This window comes from Idiotropiscis lumnitzeri, chromosome 1 (assembly GCF_059441095.1).
Source record: "Idiotropiscis lumnitzeri isolate Australia: NSW breed Sydney's pygmy pipehorse chromosome 1, RoL_Ilum_1.0, whole genome shotgun sequence".
Taxonomy (NCBI): domain Eukaryota; kingdom Metazoa; phylum Chordata; class Actinopteri; order Syngnathiformes; family Syngnathidae; genus Idiotropiscis; species Idiotropiscis lumnitzeri.
Genome location: NC_142391.1, coordinates 18,490,368 through 18,511,253, shown reverse-complemented (window position 1 = coordinate 18,511,253; position 20,886 = coordinate 18,490,368). Strand labels below are relative to the sequence as shown.

The following is a 20,886-nucleotide window of genomic DNA, read 5'->3' as shown; positions in this document are numbered from 1 at the left end:
ACAAGGAAAAGCAAGGATGCTGGGTGATCACGACGTGTTTTAAAATAATAAAACAAAACAAAAAAAACTAATTAGAGGAATAAGATGGGGCCTGATCAAAAGATCATTTTAATAATGCACTCCTATCAGGACTCACAAAGTTTTAACAAACGACAAAAATCAGAAGAAGAATGCCCTTTATTGTCAATTGTACTCAGTGTACAACAAGATTGGAGAGCTCCCCTCTTCAGTGCAATATAACAAATAATGTAATTAAATATATCACTTGAATTAATTAAAGATTAAATAACTGAATAAAAAATAAATATGAAATTAAATGAAAAAAAAAAACACATTATGTTGCAGTTGTGCAAGTTAAGGGTAGGCGTGTGTGTGAGAGTTCAGCATGGAGATGGCTCCCGGGAAGAATCTGTTTTTCAGTCTGTTAGTCTATGTTTTGATGCACCTGTAGCGCCTGCCAGAGGGCAACAAGTCAAAGTGGTGGCAGTTCGGGTGAGTATTGTCCTTGATGATTTTCTGAGCTCTGCTGAGGCACCGAGTGGTGTAGATGTCCGACAGGCAGGGGAGAGGGCAGCCAAAAATCCTCTGTGCTGTTTTGACTGTACTCTGGAGCCTCACTCTGTCTGCCTCAGTACAGCTGCTGTACCAGGTGGAGACTCAGTAAGTCAGCAGGCTCTCGATGGACGAGTGGTAGAAGGCCAGCTGCAGCTTGCTGTCCAGGTTGTATTTCCTGTGCAGGCGCTGATTTTTTATTTTTTTTGCATTGCTTGTTTTTTTTTGTTTTGTTTTTTTAAGTCCTGCTTTAACAAAAGCCAAAGTAATGATGGCCATCAAGCGGAATGCCTCTTCTTAATACACAGTTGTTTTTGAAAGGGGTTCAACCCTAATATAAAAAAGAAATTGGACGGAAATTCAGAACGGCTTACTAACAGACAAAGTATTTACTTGGTTGTTTAATTTCAAACTTGAGCAGGCATTCGCATTAGAAAAAATATGTCCATAATCACTCCACATAATATTGACACACATTTAAAGGGGGGGGGTTGGACTGTGTGCTGTTAAAAAAAATAAATAAATCAATGTTAGCGACTGATACTACGGGGATAGCATGACTTATTCATGATGGAGAGTTACAAAAAAACCCAAAATGCATCAGTTTGGAGTTTAATTTTTGGGAAATGTACAGTTTGACAGGGATAAACTTGAGTGTTGAATCGAAATGTTGCTAATTCCATGTCGTTTCTGAGTTTTCTCAGCTGCCTGTGCCCCCTCCACCTGTGAAATGGATCTTCTATGTGCAAGAGAGGTGAGCATGTGAGCCTCACTCCCTTGATGCCTCAAAGAGAGGGTGCTTGCTGGCAGCTTGGGGTTTTAGCTTAGCAGTTGGCACACTTAGCTTTCAATCCGGGAGGGGGGCGGGCAAGTGCGTGTGTTGCGGGGGATCATCCGGCACGATCCTCACTGAGGAACCCGCGTGACCATCGTACCTGGGTTGAAAAGTTGAGTGCACTGACTCCTGAGTTAAAAGCCGGGCCTGTTAACATAGCGCCGTGCAATCTTTTTGAGCATTCTGAGGAGTGAAGTTTGACCAACAAACATTTGCACAGTTATGCTCAACCTTAGAGGACCTCATTCCCAGTATGGGTCATTGTAGCAACATGACAATGGACATCCAATAATTTCACAAAGGTCCTGAAGCCCAAGGATCGAAGCCTGTACAAGTGCATGACGAATGATTGACACATTATCGTTCATATCGTATACGTTGTTCTTCCTCAGACGCTGTGGTGTCTTAAAAAACAAACAAACTAAAAAAAAAACTGTCCCTTTAAATGTTTCACGATTACCCAAAACTAATTATTTAATATGATCATATAAAAAATATTAGAACATTCCACAAAACATCATTAAAGCTTTACAGCGTGATTATGGCAGCATTAAGAAGTCTTATTAATTGTCATTTTGGGTGGATGTGGACCTGTGTTTGTAACCAGCATGTCCCTCATGTGTCTTTGCTGTTTTAAGACGAAAAAATAGGAATACAAATTGTGCTTGAAGCTGTAAAATGACATTATTTCTTCCCTGTAAAAGTCCTGAAAATAATTCAACTGCATTACATAACATCCACGTAAATGGCAGAATCAAAGTGCCATGCTTGGGGTTTGTTGCTTTTGATGTGTGACAGCCACAACAGCCACAGGCTAATCACCTGAGTATATAGGTTAAACACAGATTAGCACTTGGCGGGGGTGTGTGTGCGTGTGTGTGTGTGTGTGTGTGTGTGAGACCACACAAATAGCAGGCTAAATGTAGTTTGTGTTTGTGTGCATCAAGTGCTACGTGTGCACGGTTAGTGCGCATGCATGTGTATTGGCTTTCGCCCCAAAATACCTGCATGCCGAGTTGTGCGATCACTTCCTAATCCCTGGAGAATGCCTCATCTGTGTTGACCAAAAGTTAATTGTCACACCATGCAAAGAGGATCACATATGACGCAAAACACTACAATGTTAAATCAGATGTCGCTTGCAATCATGTATCTTGAAATTATATTTATGACAAGACTAATGGCTATTGACTAAAAGTTGCTCAATTAAATTATATTATCACAGGTTTCTGCATTTACGGTTGGATTAAAAAGTGTGACCCTAAAATTTAATTCCAATCATACTCTGCCCATAATGAGTCATCCATCCTGAGGAAAATCCCACACTAGCACACGGAGACCATGCAAACTCCTACCGTGCACTTGCTGTTTGAATGTTCATAAATCAGCTGGACCAGTAAATGCAGCAACCTGGCCAAGAGGCTGGATAAGAAACAGGTTCATAAAAGTGATAAGAACAAAACAACCTATCTAACTTTTGGGATTATGAGACTGATTAAGCTGCTGGAGAGTAGACAGCGAGCAGTGTGATGGACATTTAACAATGACTGTAAACAAAGAGGAGTTTTGCCAATTAGAGTTTTATAAATGGACAAAAAAATTGTCTCCAAGAGTGGCTTGAGGGCCAATTTAGCAGAGAGTACAGCTGACAGTGTCAAAAAAACGTAGAGCAAAATGAGGCAGGCGTGTAGATTGCCTGCGTAATCAATAATGGGGATGACTGACATTTTTACCTGAAGATGTTTTGCAGAATGTGGTAAAGAGAATTTGTTTCAAATGTCGTGTGATGGGCCGCACAGTGGATGACTGGTTAGCACAATGGCCTCACACCGTGCTTACTGCCCCAAGAGGGAATAAGCAGATCAGAGAATGAATGGATGAAAGTCAAGCCAGAAACCTAAATACTTACAAAATACAATCCAATACCAAATCATCTAATAAGGAAATTTTAAAGGCTAAAGACAATACTTTTTTTTTCACTGCGCCAAAGCGATGGGAGGGAAATTATTTTGAGTGCGTATATTAGGTATTTAACAGCTGTTTGTTTATATTTAATGAAAAGATCAATAATTGGACTACAACACTGATTAGGCAACCCTCTGTTCCGATACCGTCACCTCCTCTCCTCTCAACACACACACAAACACACACAGTGGCGCTCCAATGCGTGCCCCCCTCGAGCATGCGCTGGAGCACGAGTGGTTCCAATTGAAAGAAGTGATGACAGGGAGTTAAAAATGGAAAGGCAAAGGTTATGCCGCATTCACGTTTACGGTTGCAAACCGCCCTTTCACTTTATGGCATTGGAATTACTGTCAACCGCAGTAGCAGACGGCAAGTAGATATAGTCATTGCAGTGTCTGTAGGTTGTGTCGATTAGGACCCACATTTGAAAGTACAGTACTGCTACAACAAAAGGGTGCATCCAAATCTGTTCTGGTGTGAACATCTGCCCTGGGTAGGTATACGTAACATAACTTAACGTTTGTTGAGCTTAACTTTATCATATTACTTTGTAATTAATTTATTATTTCTAGTGGCGTAAGCATAGCCCCGAGTGGCCTTAGTGATAAAAAGTAAGTCAAGCTAATGCTTGGTGCACTCTTGGTGGTTTACTAAAGAAAACAGACAAGGCATGGAAACGCAAATTGTTTTGTGACGTTTTCAGTGGGCCAAAGTAGAGATGTCCACATATATTTTGGGGTCGATTGTTACTGTTATTTTGACATTATTAGTGACAGATTTATAGTGACTGAAAGGAAAAATTGTAATCGATCCCTGGCGTGACTCTCCCCAAGAAATGGAGGGAGGAGAGGGGGCGTGGTCATATCCGTTGACTGTATTTAGCAATATTCAGAGCATCCGACTTCCAGCAAGGCCAACCAATCATCTGAGCACCTAATTTTCAAATAGGCATTGAAGGAAGTACCTCAAAGACAGAGGTGGACTTTGTGGAAAAAATAAGTCAAGCTAACACTTATAGATTTCAATGTTACCTATGAGCAATTAGGATCATGACGAAACCTCTAGAGAGCAACGTAAAAAGCGTCAGACATGACTGAAACTGCACCTGAGCTGCACATAGGTGGCTCATTTGCCCAAGTAGAGATGTCCGCATACATTTTGGGGCCGATTGGTCCTGTTGTTTTCACATTATTAACGACGCATGACTTTCAATGGACACATTGTGATTGGTCGCTGGCGTGACTCCCACCAAGACATGGAGAGAGGAAAGCAGCAATCTTTTTTGGAACCACGGGGATTCTGTCTCGCTCAAGTCTAAAAGGAAGAACCTACTTAGCATGTTAGGTGCTAATGGTGGCCTAGACAGAAAGTATTTGAACAATTGCCACCGCCCTATTTTCATATGTGGCTGCATCGTGGCATTCAATTTTCTTTTTCCTCATTCCAGGAATGCTGTTAATCCGTTGAGAGGCATACTCTATAAGAGACGGAAAGGTATAAAGACAGTGAAACTCAAGCGCTGAAAGTGAAAATAGAGATGGACTGATGAAACCCTATAATGTTGGAACAAGCTGCTCAATAAGAGATGAGGCAGCAAGAAATAGAAGGCCAGTGATTGGTAACTGATCATAGGCTGAGAGACAATGAAAAACGATAGCATCAGGGAGGAAAAGAGATACCCGAGAGGAGAGATGAGCGTGCAGTGCAAGGCATGTTGTAAAAGAGGCAGTTTGCTTTGGGCCAGGAAATATACCGGCTAGAAGCTGCCTGACAAATGTTAGTATTAAAAATAAAATGGGGGGCATTTCAGGATATAAAAGTTGTGAAATTGAAAAGCGCATTGGGAAATGTTTAAAAAGCATAAAAGAATGAATCCAATGTCAAATAACATCAGTGATGATGGACATCAGAGTCGCTGATAGATATGGCCAACAAATAACGGGCTGTAATGTCTTATCTCAATTCTAATCATCTCACAAGAAACAAAAACAATGCCTTCAAGTCTCAGAAACATGGCCTATGACTCGAGAACAAGGATACAAAATAATATCGCATCAGGTTATAAATGCAGTCACATACTACACTGCATCACTCAGCTTTACTGCCTTTGTGCTATTTAGCGTGCTGCTTCGACAGTGACTTGGCTTGAAACTGCTTTTTCAGCAGTGGCATGCAGCTGTTTGTATAGTTCTCAAATGCTTGTAGCACAATACCTGCTCAAGAACAGATGGATAGCTCATAAAGGCAGTTAGTGACTAACTGGTAAACACAGCGATATACGTGGACAGCAAATGACAGGAACAAACTCAATTAATTAAATATACCCAGTAATTTTGAGCATACTAATGCTATATTAACGAACAAGTGAGCCCCTTCCAGAACCAGCCATGCAAACCCAAGCCACGACACAACCTGCTTCATCAGCAAAAAGAATCGGAAGGCCAGATTGGAGTTTGTAATTAAGTACAGAGATGAGCCACAAAAGTTTCAGAAGAAAGTTTTATGGACTGACAACACCAAGATTAACCTCGACCAAAGTGATGAAATGGCCGAAGCACTGAGAAAGAAATGATCTGCTTTTGTGAAGCCCGGTAGCGATAATGTCATGGCTGTTTCAGGTACGGGCTCACTTGCAATGTTCTCTCTAATTTTCCATGCATCTGAATGCTTCATTCACACAACACCATTACCGCCAGTTGGCCAGCGAAAACCGGAGTCTGTTGGTGACAGACTTAAGGACCTTTCATCCTTAACCCAATAGATGCATTTTACCTCCTGAAGAGGAGACTTAATGGAGAACCCTCCAGAAACAAACAAGAATTGAAAGAGGCTGCAATAAAGGCCTGGAAAAGCACTTGAAAGGAAGAATGCAGCAGTCTGGCAGGATCAAGTAAGGATTAGGCCACCAAATATTAAATGATTTCATAATGTCCGTTCCAATGCTCATTGAAAAGTGTGGGGGGGGGGCTTCGCTAAAAAGGTTCTCTATGCTGAGTGATTTAAAACATCTTGATGTAAATTTTCCATCTGACACCTGAATGTTTTCAATATTCTTCAACAGAAACATTGGGAGGGGACTGTACAAGCTGCGCTGCAACACCGGTCACCCTTTGAAAAGTTCCTATACTGTAGAAATGGTCCAACACACGAAATGTTTAACAGTATTGGAAATTAAAACAAACATAACATAAGCAGACTAAACAAAAATAACATCCATCCATTTTCCAAACCGTTTACCCTCACGAGGCTTGCGTGCGTGTTAGAGCCTATCCCAGCTGTCGTCGGGCAGCAGTTAAAACAACAAAATGACAAATGAGAGGGTGTAACCATCTCATTATTTCATATTAACCGTCACACAAGTCTGCCATTGGCTAGGATCCAGTCCAAGATGCACCCTGCCTTTCGGACAAAGTCGACTTGGATAGGTTCCAGCAAAGCTATGACCCTAATGAGGATAAACAGTATAAAAATATGGATAGATGGTGATGAAATTTAGTCGCCCATTTAATGTGAATTACGAAGGAATAAACCCTTAATTAACTCTATGTACTCAAATACGTGTTTGTATTTATATTCAAGATGGGAAATGTTCAAATAAATACTCAAAACGAATAATTTCTTTTCCCGATAGTCTCTTCAAATCTCTGGCGTTCAGAAAACAGGACAAGTCAGATATCTGGGCTCTTTTTCTTTTCCCCCGCGAGGACCCGCAATGGAGATGGATGCAGTCAAGAAAATGACGCTCCTAAAATGTAGCCCTACACAATATATAGGTTGCCTCTCACGAGACAGATTTTTTCCATCATACGCCATTGAAATCAATCTTTCCCTCGTCTTCCGCCTTGCAGGTCCAAGGTCTGGTCCCGCGGCCATGTATATATATATATATATATATATATAGATATAGATATATATAGATAGTGCTGTGATAGAGTATTTTCTTCCTTACTCATTTCTGTGTTTGTTGCATATTTATCAAGCATAAAGGTTTCATTTCTTCAAACCAATTTTAATATCACACTGAAACAACACAAGAATATATAAAATGTAGTATCGACATGATCATTTTATTTACCAAGGGGGAATAAAAACAATACGATCCTATCTGGCCCGATGTGAATAATTGGCCTCCTTCATTAAATCACCTAGCAACTGTGATTCACCGCAGTTTTGAGAAAGCTGAGTTCAATTTCGCAGGCAACACCCATCCACTACCTTTGTTGAATCAAGACATGACTTAAATCAAATCTTTTAGACAAAGTGAAGTTGGCTACAAAATCTTAACAAGAAAAAAATACTGTCACAAAAGGACACAAAGCTTCGTCTCACATTCGCGAAAAAGCATCTGGATGATCCTCAAGACTTTTAGAGAACTATTCTGTGGACTGTTGAGTCAAAAATGTAACTTTTTGGAGGGTGTTCAGCCAGTTTCATCATGGTGGTGGTTGTGTGATGGTCTGGGGCTTATTGTGGTACATTAATTCTGTTGTTTACCAGAAAATCCTGAAGGGGAACATCCGGACATCAGTTTGCGCCCTCAAATATAAGCGCTCTCGGATCATGCAGCAGGGCAACGATCCCAAACAACCAACAAGTCCACCCCAGATAGTATCAAAATGAACAAAATTAACATTTTAAAGTCCAGATTTAAATCCAATTGAGATGCTGTGTTGTGATATTCGACGGGTAGTTCACGCTAGAAAACCCGCAAATATGGCAAACTATTCTACAGAAGAGTGGTCCAAAATCCTTCCACAACTCATCGCTAATTATTGCAAACGTTTGATTTCAGTTGTTGCTGCCAAAGGTGGCTGAACTCGCTACTATGTAGAGGGGGCAATTACTTTTTCATGTAGGGACAAATAGGTTTGTATTGTTTTTTTCCCCCCTTGGTATATAAAATCATCATTTAGAAACTGCATCCTATATATCCTTAGCTTGTCGCAGTGTGATATTTAAATTGTGAATGATAAATATGTAAAAATAGAAATCAACAAGGAGGCAAATACTTTTTCGCAGCATTGTATGCACACATATAAGTGTTTCTTATATACATATTTGTTACAGCGTCAGTACAACTATTTCATTACATGTCTTGGTGGTGAAATAGCCGGACTGGTTGCAAAATGCCATTAATGGTTATGAATGCAAGACATGAAAAGAAAAAAAAAAAACAATATTCCAACCTCACTGTCCTTTCCATTTCTGTCATTCTTACATGATTTGTATCCATACTGTGGGGCTTTCGGTGTAAAGCAAACAAGTATGGCTCCCCTCACATCCCGTTTCATACACTTCATTTGCCGCCAATGCCCCGGGTGTGAAAAACAACACAGCGAGATAGTCAAGAACTTTTTAGTCAGGAATGATAAGACAGTGCGCAATGGCGAGTTAGACATGAACTCCCCACATAAAAAGACAATAGCATCCCTCGGGCCATTCTTTGTTAAATCGGAGCAATGGGAAGAAATTACAGCACTGTATCAGAAAAAGGAATAGCATCTACCAGAAACAACAGTGATATGGAATTATATGCATGTCTGCTCACTTGTAAAAGCTGTATGCAGCACCAGGAGCTGTGCAAATTCCTCCCATTGCATTTCTAATCCCCCATCATTGACAGCAAAACACATTTCTCTTGAGGAAGTTCATCAACAATTCCTTTTTCTGCAATTACACTGCCTGTGTGTTGTATGCAAATCCAGAAACGACGTACACTCACAAACATCACGGTCCTCTGACAAAACCCGGTGACCACTGCGATGGGTTGATGATACTCATGGCTCTTGATTATTTTTTACGATTAAAGCTTGTTGCCTCTGTGTTTCTTGTTGAAATCATTTTATTGGATCATTTTGAGGGAAAAAAAGCCAAGTTAAGGACAGATGGTCAAATGGATTCACAGTTTCTGAGACGCCTGTCAACGTTATTGTTTTCTCTCTCGCTTTCTCAAATCAAAATAAGCTATTTCACATACATTTTACAAATATTCATTTGAACTTTTTTTTTTCCTCATTCAGTCATGAGTGACCAAGCAGCCCAATCATCCATTGAGAAAAAACTCCTTTTGATCACAGAAGTTTACCCATAGCCATACCATATGTACATGAATGACATTAATTCATATTGAAATGTACGCATCTCACATTTGTCCTCATCTTTGCCTTGTCCTTCATCTTACCGATGGTCCCACTGCACCAGAGGCAAAGAAGTGGGAAAACGTTAGCTTAGTGACCCAAGCCTGCCTAGCCTTCTGCTGGTCTCAACAGCCAAAGTGCCCCGAGAGATTCAGACAGCGCTAACTGTATGGGAAACTGTTTGTGCAGACAAAAACACATTTGCACGTCAACTCAAGCAAGTGAGAGGTAAAGGGGAGGTCAACAGAGGAAATATGACATCCATCTGGCGATGAGAAAATTGGTCACATGCACAATGGGAGATAAGCAAAAAGGAATGTCACTTTTGCAGAAGCAATAACAGATGCAAACCAAAGAAAAACATGTTTTTGCCAAAGTGATGTGGTGGGGGGGGGACAACATAACGACATATTCAGCTTTTAGTGGAATTTGTTTCGAGAGGGTGATGGAAAGGTCAAACACATTATTACTTGCAAATCATGTTTTCGCTGACCACCAGCCATCCATTTATTTGCAATAACACAGGAATACCACCATTTCTTAATCTTTGTTTTTTCATCCATCCGTCCAGAATACAGTTCATCAAAGTAAGGAGGATATAAAAAGGATGTTTGACTTTGAACTCAATTTCCCACTTCAATCTGCCATCCCAGTAGGTGGTAGTATGATTTTGTTAACTGAACACAACAACATATTCCCGAATTATAATGATGGTGGTGCTGAATCTTACTGCTGTTTCTTCCCCTTGATGAACTTATTAACTTTCCGTAAACATTGACATGTTTCTTTTATAATTATTATTATTTATTTATTTTTACAATAATTATGATTAAATCATTTATTTCTCCATCACTGGGTTTCCATTTTATGGAGAGATGCCTTCCCTGTCTCCAAGCTCCCCATTTACCCAGGATTGGAACCCAGTTGGTCTCTAATTATGAACCAGACCTAACCCTTTCAGACAATGTTGGCCATTCTTAAGAGTATGGCGGCGTTTACTGTATTCATTCGCCTTTGGACAATAATTTTTTGCATTATGCTATTCAAGTATACTCAATTTAGCATTTATTCCTGGATATTCAGTTTTCATGCATAACTTGCGATTGGTGTTTTTCTCCACATTCACAGTGAACAAAAAGCCGTCCGATTTCTCTATTTGTATATGAATTGGCGCTCCCAATTGCAAATCTCCAGTCCCCATCATTGTCCTGATGGACTGTCACCACAAACTTTAATTATCGAAAAACTTGTCCCAGCTAGGAAATCGAATTCCAATCTCCCACACAGCAGCTGGAGATGCTGTCCACTCCACTAATTGAAGGAAGAGCCGTTGTATCTTTACAGTACCATACGCAACTTCGCATCGCAATAGGAAGAGGGGAATTTAAAAAAATAAAGAAGAGAAAAACAATACGCTACAAATTATGCCTTAGACAGAGAAAATGAAGTTACTGCAGCTTATTTTGCGCACAATAATTCGATCATGAATTCTCTGCCACTTGACATGATTGGGCCACTAATGGCTGGGGATGTCTGGTCTTTAATCAGGTCTTTTAATGTAAGCTGTTTGAACAATCAACAGCGGCAAGTGTGTATCTGTGTTCCCATCATCAGCCTGTAAAGCAGCCGCCGCAATGCAATTATAAAGATCCATTTTTCGTTGAAGCTTTACAGGTTGAGTCCCCTCATCAACTGTCAGCCTCCGAGTGAACTCAAAACTCGAAAAAGTGTGGCACTCTTTATTTTCATTAAACAGATAAAACACTGTCTGCTTTTTGATCTCTCCTTATTTGTGTCAGAATCTCTCTTGCAGTTCCCCTGAAGCAAGACGATTATCTAAAAACAAGCAAGACGGGTAAACAAGCGATGTCTTCCAATTTCAGCTCTGTTGTCAGCTCGATCACAAGACGCTTTGACTGGCAGGCAGGAAAGGATGAACCAATTGAACCAAAGCGTCTTACGCACACACAATGCATCCGGAAAGTATTCACAGTGCTTCACCTTTTCCACATTTTGTTTCAGCCTCATTCCAAAATGGAATACGTTTCTTTTTCCCATCAAAAATCCACACACAACACTCCATAATGATGTGCTTCCTGCAAATTTATTAATCACAATTATTATTCATCATCAATAACAAAGTAAGAAATCACACTACTGTACATGAATATTCCCAGCCTTTACCAACAATTCAAATCCGTCATGTTTCTATAGATCATCTGCAAGAAGTCCCGAAAGTCAACCTGAGGTAAATTCAGTTGATTGGACATGATTTGGAAATGCACACACCTGTCGAAGCTCAAACCATGAAGTCAAAGGAAATTGTCAAAAGTGTATAGAAAAACTTTAGCTGTTTTGTAGGTTCCGATGAGCGCAGTGGCCTCCATCGTCCAGAAATGGAAGAAGTTCCAAACCCCCAGCATTCTTCCGAGAGGTAATCGCCCGTCTGTACTGAGCAATGTGGGACATTGGCCTTCGTCTGGGAGGTGACCAAGTACCCAATGACACTCTGTTAGAACTTCAGCAGTCCTCTGTGGAGAGGGGGGGGACATGGCGGAAAGACAACCATGTCTGCAGCACTTCAATCAAGCCTGTAAAGTAGAGTAGCCAGACGGAAGCCACTCTTTGTTATAAGGCAGTCCGCTTGGAGTTTGCCAAATGGCACCTGAAAGACTCTCAGTCAACGAGAGAGAGAATTCTCTGGTCTAATGAGACAAAGCTCGAAGTCTTTGGTGTGAAGCCAGTCGTCATGTTTGGAAGGAAAACGATGCACCACTTATCAGCATCGCTACAGTGAAGCACGGTGGCAGAATCATGAAGTGGGGAATGTTTTCCAGAGGAACGAACTGGGATATTAGTCAGGATTGAGGGAACAAAGAATATAGCGATGTACAGACAAGCGAAATCATGGATGAAAAAAAACCTGCTCTCGAGTGGTCAGTACGTCAGACTGGGGCAAAGGTTTAATGTTCAAAAGACAACGAATGAGTTGGCTTCAGGGCCACTCTTGAGTGACCCAACCAAGAGCCCATACTGGAATCCGAACGAACATCTCAGGTGACGTCTGAAAATGGCTGTGCATCGAAGTTCCCCATTTCAACCTGATGGAGCTTGAGAGATGTTGCAAAACTGACCCAAAAAATGGTGTGCCAAGCATGTGACAGCATATTGTGTCATATATGTGTCACCTAACAAAATTCGGAAAAAGCCAAACGGCGTGAATACTTTCCAGATGAGCTGTACGTTTGCACAGTCACTAGTCAGTACTAACACTTCTTGACCCATTTGTGTTGTGTATGTTGTGAAACCTCATCCTGATTATGCACTTGTACCCAAGTAAGTTATAATAAATAAAAATAATTAAATACAAATCAAACACACTGAATTTTGTCATAACAAAATGTAAAATTGCAATACGTGTTTACACTCTTTTCTTAATTGGCCCCAAGACTAACAGTAAATGATATAATAAAACGATTATTACTTTGTCTTGTACGTCTCTTGTTGAGCTTGCACTGTTCTGTAAACACAGAGTTGCTCTTGCTGTTGGAAAACACAAACGTGTAAACTCTACTGTGTTAAGGCAAAAATAGACTACAATTCCAGCAAAAAAAAAAAAAAATGATGGAAACACTCTATTTGACATTTAATGGCCATTTTGGTCCACTGGTCACGTAGGTTAGGCAGTAACACAATACATGCCTGTACAAACCAGAAAGCAACTGGCAATAAAATATAAGTTGTGCAACCGAACCTTTCACCACAATGGCAGCACTAACAGTTGTAGTGTGAGAAGGATTGTAGTGTGTGTGTGTGTGCAGACGTGCTGTGTTGTATGTCATCTGCTCAAGGCTCTTCCTAACAATGTGCCATATAGGACTGGTACTTTTGGAAATTACAGGGATCGGGGCATGTATGGTAAAAAGAGCATTACGTGCTTTGAAAACCTACCACCTGGCAAAAATTCTATCTGAACATATTCATCTGGAAGTGTATGGCAGTTGTTACAGACGGACAGGATTTTATACCGCTTCTTTTAAGTTGAGTTCAAATGCCAAGATTATCCCTGAGGGATGTATTGAGTTTCGTTCGAACAACTGGCTGAAGGGAAGTAAAGATAAGTAGAAATTGGAAAAGAAAAGGCAGCAATTCATCAGCATACAACACTAATTTATTCCATCTTGGAAAAGACAGAAGATATAGGAGTTTATGGATTTTAATTAACATGTGAGAAATTACATGTGGGTACATGTTCAACACATTGTTTAGGAAATAAAATGAAACACAAGCTAACCATAGAGTCTTTTTTTTTTTTAGTGAACTTGCAAGAATGGGCCAGCTTCATTTCCATAGGCAAAATTGATTAAATATCCGAGATTCAGTGTGAAATCCAAATTGGGCCACCTCTGTTACAAGAGTATCACCACTGAGGTAGAACTGCCAAATTGCCTCGTTCTCATTTCCATGGTAATTGAGAACATGCAAGCGTTCCTCCATTCTGCATAAAACCCAAGATACTGTAATACTTTTTAAAAAAATAATAGCCCTCTTAATGGTTGCATATCGGTGTGTGCGATACATGTTTGTTTTTCACTTTTGTATAAAAATTACACTGGCAAATATGCAGGTGGGGAAGGGACCACCAAGTACTTCTTCGTAGTGTGCTGGTCATGAGGATCAGAAGCTTTTTTTGAATGTAGTTTCGTGAAGGTGTTAGGGTAAAGGCCTAAACTTCTTACGAAGTACCTGAAGGTGGAAAAACCACAAACCAACCAGAACGCTTCGTCGGCATGAATCAGCAAAGAGAGTGGTGACAGTCATTCATGAAAGTACCTTCTCAGCTGCAGCAGCTTTGACGACATGAGCAAACGTTTGCGTTCCTTTTCTTCAAACATGACAAAGTTGCCTGACAGTACTGACTCATTTCTTAGTCAGCAGCAGTTACAGAAAAACAAAAAAACATCATTACCTTGACAGATGTAAAAGTCGATTAACCGCTCCAGAATTCACATGTTCCAGTAGATTGTCACGGATGAGGTTACTGGTCGAATAAAAATCTTCTGCTTTTCTTCACTAGAAAGTAGAGAGGGAAAAAAAAGGCAATTTAGATGTCAACAGTGTATCGAAAGGTGTTCGAGTGTTGTCAGCCGCTTCATAGCTTGGTTGGATTCAAACTGAAAACTAACGAGGAGCTACTGTGTCGAGCAAATGTCTTGAAACCTGGCCCACCCACACAAAAACATGGAGCAGATACTGAATGTCAAGAACTGGAACACTGTAGGCCATTGATCTGACGACAACCCTCCTTCCGTCTTTCCCTCCACCATTTGACCTTTCAGTTCCCCGGACAGCTCGAGCCTCTGCTTTTCTTCATCCCATTTTCCCTCTTGGATTTCCTCTCACTGTTTGTCCTCTCTGTGCCTCGTTTGGTCCCTATATATCGCCTCTCCTACTTCAGCTTTGCTCCTTCAAAGCACAGAGGACACAGTTGAAACAAAGACTACTTCTATACTAGTGGAGCCAGCGCAGGCAGTGGAAAGGTGAAAGATACTGAACGTACGGTATAATGCAGACTCTAACTCAAAATTGTAATCAAGTTCAACCCTCTACAATTCACAAGAGCAAGTAACAAAACTGTGAGCCCCTCCATGGGAAACAATCAAGTGGCAGCTAATCGCTTAAATTTGCTTTCAGTAATTGCCTTCAATCGTGTAAAGCACATTGATTTAACTTGTGTATTAAATGTACCGTATAAATGAAGCTGCTTTGCATTCAGGCAAACATCAGCTAGTTGACACCGGGGAGCAGTTAGCTCGCAGGCGAACACCCAAATAGTTGCTAGTTTGCTAGCTGCTAGTAGCAGCGTTGAGGATGAACTGTAAACCTACATTTCTTTCTACTACTATTTTTTTGTGAAGCTTTTGACAATATTTGCTCGAATAATATCTTGTAATTAATGTAAAATTACCAAATATGAAATGTATTTTAAATCAAAGACATTTCTAATAGCTTTCTTTGATCCTTGAATATGATCTAAATGGTGTCATCTTTACAGGAATTTTGGTTGGAAAAAATTCTTCAAACATGTAGAGTACATTTAGTTCTGCCCACCAGTGCCACACTCCAGCAGTGTTGGTTTACAAGGCCCAGTGGTAATTTAAGCAGGGTGTTTTGTTCTGAGATGATGTGCTAAAGATATACAGCTAATATGGTACACTGTTGGAATTTAGCTTTGCAAGAGATGCAGATTATTTTTTGAAGTAAATAAAAACAAAATATAAACACAACTGAGTTAAAATATTTAATTATATGATTTTTTTTAAATGCTTCTTGATTTAATGCATTCATTTTGAAATTCCAAAGTAAGTGATTTTTTTTTTGCTTCTTTGGAGGACACTCACATGAAACAAGACATCATTACATCAACAGAAAACAATCTTCTGATGTAACATCAGGCATCTTATTTCGCACCTCACTGCACGCTAGTCCAAATTGTCTTGATACCGGAATTCTGCTTCATAAGTTACAGCTGGTTTATTATTTAGTGTGCTCTCAGCATGGGCAATGTACACAGCTTCTGCACATAGTGTTGCTGTCAAAGGGAGGGTGTATGTACCAGCTAAAAATGTCACTGTGATATCATCCATCATGGTTTGAACACATTTGAAAAGTGTGAAAGCACATAGCACCTTTGCTTGCAGCTTGCCTGTACATTTTGCTGCCTTCAGTCAACTCAACTCAAATAACGCCCTATTCGGTAATTTTGTGCCACTGATATTCAGTATTTTATTCCTTAAAAATATGAATTTAATATATCCATCAATCCTTTAATCAATTTTATATACTGCCCATCATATTCAGGGTCATGAAGAAATTATGGTTTCCTCTACTTTAGGGTACCTTTGTATATTCCAATATAACTCACCCGTGGGATACAATTCTATCAAAAGTTTTTTTATTGGTTTCTTGGTTAAATCAAAGCAATGACTCATTTGTTTTGTTTTATGCCATATAACACTTGATATACTGTATCCACAGTATGTCATGTACATGCACTATACCACCGACCGCACCGCCACTCAGACACACGCACGCACACACACAAAACGTGTAGTCACAAAACAACTCCGAAGCTACTTTCACTGACGAAATGCAAAGCACAGCAAAGAATACTGCATGCACCGTATGTTCATGAGTGCGCATGATGGTTGGCTGAGTCCATAGATTGAAACCACTGCCATCCAGGCAGTAAATAAGTCTTTTGAATTATTAAAACAGTTCAGTAGCCAGGGGAATGCATGTTTATCTGTTCATGTGTGTTTTAAATAGTTTATGGACAAAAAAAAAAAAAAAGCACCCCACCATTGTATGACTGTACAATTGAGTCCAAATTGAGTATATAAATAGACATAAAAGTTGTCCTTGTCTTGTTTTGGGAAAAAGACAACATAGACATATTGTGTCGTCACATTTTTTCAACATTGTCCATTCTGGCAACCTCAAGATCACAGATCGCATCATCTTTGCCCATGATATACAATTGTCAGCCACATCAAGTGACCTTCACCAACAACTTTAAAAACACAAACTGACATCATGCCTGTCGGGATATTAAATATTGTATAAGACTGCAGAGTATTGTATGAACTCTAAGTTTTGGAGGTAAGCTCCAGCCCTCTCTTGTACGATTTGGGTGGGAGTTAAATGTCAGAAGTAATCAGATGCTTGAATATATTTCATTTAAAGGTGGACAGTTTTTAGAGCTGAAAGATAACAAGTTGCTCAGACATCCAAAAGGAGCATTGGGTAAAGACTCCGGAAAATCCACAGGAGGGACTGCATACAGAACATACGCTCATCTGGTCAAGGGGTTGTGGTTGTGCAGGTTGAGAATAAATACGAACAAATATCATTGGTGACGTGACCGCTGGGTTACCCAGGGCGCGTATAAGAGCACGTGCCGCCCAGAAGACACCCTCTCAGAACCTTCTCGCGCGTTGGCTTGCATGCCACTGGGTTCCGCATTTGCCTGCATTTCAAAGTTGTTCTTACTTCATTTATTTTCCATCACTGAGGTTTGTTTTTCTGCTCTACTGTGGCTGCGATGGCTTTGTTTGTGATCGCCATGGTGGTTTTCTGTGTTCATGTGGCATGAGGTGAGGTTGACCATCTCACTTTGTTGATTGCCACATTTGCTGCGGCGTGCCTTTGCCTGCCTGCTTTGTAGTTGCATCTAAATCATATGTTGCCGGTCCGTTCATCATCCTCTGTCCGCAACCTGTGCCCCCATCCTTACAGTTTTATCCTGATTCATAAAAATAATCACCCATCTTTTAAAGTGCTTCCGTCCTTAACCCTCCATCCCCCAGCCAGCAAACGCGCGCAAACCCCCCCCCCAAAAAAAAACGACCGTATAATTTGCTTGGTTACAAAACACTTGGTTAAAAGCCACAATAACTTCATGTAGCCATAGAAAAAGATTTGTACTTACCTTGGTTGATTCGGACCAATAGCTGTGGTTCTCCACATTATTAAATGCGGTATTATCTATATTGACTCACGAGGCAGTGAGGGACAGTTCCACTCTTATTATTGCAAGCAACGGAATATGCTTATAGAGTCTATCATTCATATAATGATGAGGTGTGTGCACGCCAATTGTCAACAGGTCATCCACGGTCACATTGTCACGGCAAAATGTAAATTATTACACAACAGCAAACTGAATAGTAGACTAATATACTTCGATAACTGACAAATACCATGCATTTTAAATGCTATTTACACCCGTAGTGCTACAGAGCATGCTGGGAGAGCATGTACCTTGATCAGACGCTTGTTGTCACACGAGGCAAATTCACAGATGAGCTTGGACCGTGGTCGCACTACAGAGATGGCTGTATTTATTGAACATTAGCCCTTTCTTCAAATTAAACGCTGATTTTAGCTCTCATTTGCTTCTTCACACAGCCGTGCGTCGTCCTTCTCTCTGCATGCGCGAGCGTGTGCGCGAGAGAGAGTCAGAGAGCGAGAGAGAGAGAGAGTACATTACAAAATTTCATTTTGTTCCGAGTGCAAATATTTGAATTCATTGCAAGCGGTAATTAAAGGGACGGACGAGAACCCACTTTCACCCTTGCTTTGTCCGTCCTTTTTCTTCTAACTTCTCCTTCCCCCTTTTTTCAGCTGATGTTTGAGACTGTGAAAACATTTGAGCTGATGCTTTGACAAGATAATTGCACTTCTATTTGGGGAATATCTTTTTTTTCAACGCAAACTGCTCATTTAAAAATCTCAGATTTTTACGATCTTCAAAGACCTTTAAGCGTGCCTGAAAACAAGCTGACAAATAAACGACAGCTGTCATCTCTCAGTGAAATACCAAAGACCACAAAATAAGTCACCAAGGAAATGCAAAATGGGATCTGTCCCGTTTTCTCCTCTCTTTCTTTCACACTGATATTGACCAACGGCAACACTTCTTTTTTTTTTTTTTTTTTAACACTGACTCGTAATGGCAAGAAACGACATAGAATGTGCACTATGTGTCAAATATGGGGAGAATGTGCCGGAATGGGGCCCATGTAGTATAATTGCTATACTAAACTATGTATTTGACTTATTTGCTGCTGACGTTCATACTTCCACTGCGGGCCCAATTAGAGAATTGTTTTATGTTGTTGTGCATTTGTATAGAGCATCATTTATCCTCTGAGACAGAAAAACATTACGAATGCCCATTATAAATGTTCGTTATGAATTCATGTACTTTATTTTTTTTTAAAATGACCATGAATGGTACAATTAGCCTACTGTAAAATCTTATCAGCACTTTTTAGTGAAGTTTATTATGATGGTAATTGAGGGTGGAGAAGTCATTTTGGCAAGATTTGACTCGGAAAGATCAATATAGGAAAACGCAAAAACTTTTATTCCATCTGTAAGAATAGCCGTTACTGTTCTGTATTTCGTAATTTTTTTATGCTTGTGATTAATGCTGCCAACAAATGCTTATCATAATCCCCAACATTGGTCGTGATCAGTCGATTAACGGGATCACTTGTAAAACGCAGCATATCGCACTAGCAAGCAGCTGCGCTTAGATAACCATCTTTAGTATACAGCTTGACATTTTTAAGGTATGCGTACATTAATAATTCAAAATAAACTAAGATGATAAGTACATTCAACTTTGATGAAACTTTGCAGTTCGTACCAGCATTCCTGACGTAAATATAAACGATGGTGCAGGTTAAATTGAAGGCGACACAGTGGCCTTAACATTTTTAGCTGTCATTGTTTAGTGGATTTTAAAATGGAACCAAAAACAACACACTATGCACAGTCGCATAATTGTATACTATGAACCTATCTATGAATACAAAATGAAAAACTTGCTTCATTAGTATGTGTTATTTAAATTGATCTACAAATATAAAATGAGGTATCAACCTGAAAAAAAATATCCATGAAGATTAGTAGGAACATATTTTTTTATCATTGTAACATTGAATATTGTGACGTACTTGGTAATGTATGCTTAAATATGAGGCGCCGCTGAAGGGTTGTGGCAAACATGTCATGTTCTGTTACTTTTCATGCTGCTACTTTCGACTTCTTGAACGCATCAATCTGTTAGCGAGTGTGGGAATGAGCAATAGCGAGTGAGAGAGAGAGAGGCCATACAGTAGTTGTGTTTTGGTTGATAATAAACACTGACTAATGCTTCCGTAATCCAAAGTTGACACTGCAAAATGTTAAAATAACCAAAGATGTCATTGTGTCATAACGTCACATCAAATATGAAGTTAATTTCCTGACACGACTATCCCTATGTCTGGAGACACAGCTATTGGATATTTTGGTATTCGGACACTGAAAATTTGAATTGAATAATCGGGTGTTTGGATGAAAATATAGTTTTTTTTCCATGGGTGAAGATACAGAGGACGAAAACAACACATTTTCACTTAATAATGAACAACCAACTCTTTGTTTTTAGATATTCAAGATTTTATGCTTTAATTTAAAGTTTCCTCTTTAGAAACATGAGTAAGAATTTAGATCAATCTCTCCCTTTTGATTTTTAGCGATAGATTTTGGCCTGTCTGCCTTGATGCTTGCGAATCTACCAAGGCTAGCACTAAATGCTCGCAGCAGGGGCCATGCAATACGACGTCAGTGTAATTAAGTTGCCTTTTAGCGTCTTTAATTAGCGTTTGAACATTATTTTAGGACAACACTGTGTTGTTGCCGTCGGTAGGAACAGTTTGAGATGGCAAGAAATACTCCAAGCACAGCCTAGGAGAGCCAAGACACACTGCCAGGAACAACTCCAAAATTAAAGTGCGCCGAGGCATTGATGTCCATATAATGTTTGGTCAGGTACAGTTTATT

At 39.9% G+C, this 20,886-nt stretch overlaps 1 protein-coding gene across 3 annotated transcripts in view; it reads right to left on the bottom strand.

Moving 5' to 3' along the window:
- Positions 1-20,886, bottom strand: part of lrfn5a (leucine rich repeat and fibronectin type III domain containing 5a) — a 111,611-nt gene that overhangs the window by 37,167 nt on the left and 53,558 nt on the right. The window contains exons 2-3 of one of the 3 annotated variants that reach the window (XM_088299948.1): positions 18,313-18,478; positions 14,459-14,562 (exon numbers count right to left, since the gene is read on the bottom strand). The gene's annotated coding sequence lies outside the window, so the exon portion shown is untranslated. Of the gene's footprint in view, positions 1-2,391; positions 2,413-14,458; positions 14,563-18,312; positions 18,479-20,886 lie in introns of those variants that run through there. The other 2 variants (XM_088299874.1, XM_088300036.1) reach the window with 2 other exon arrangements.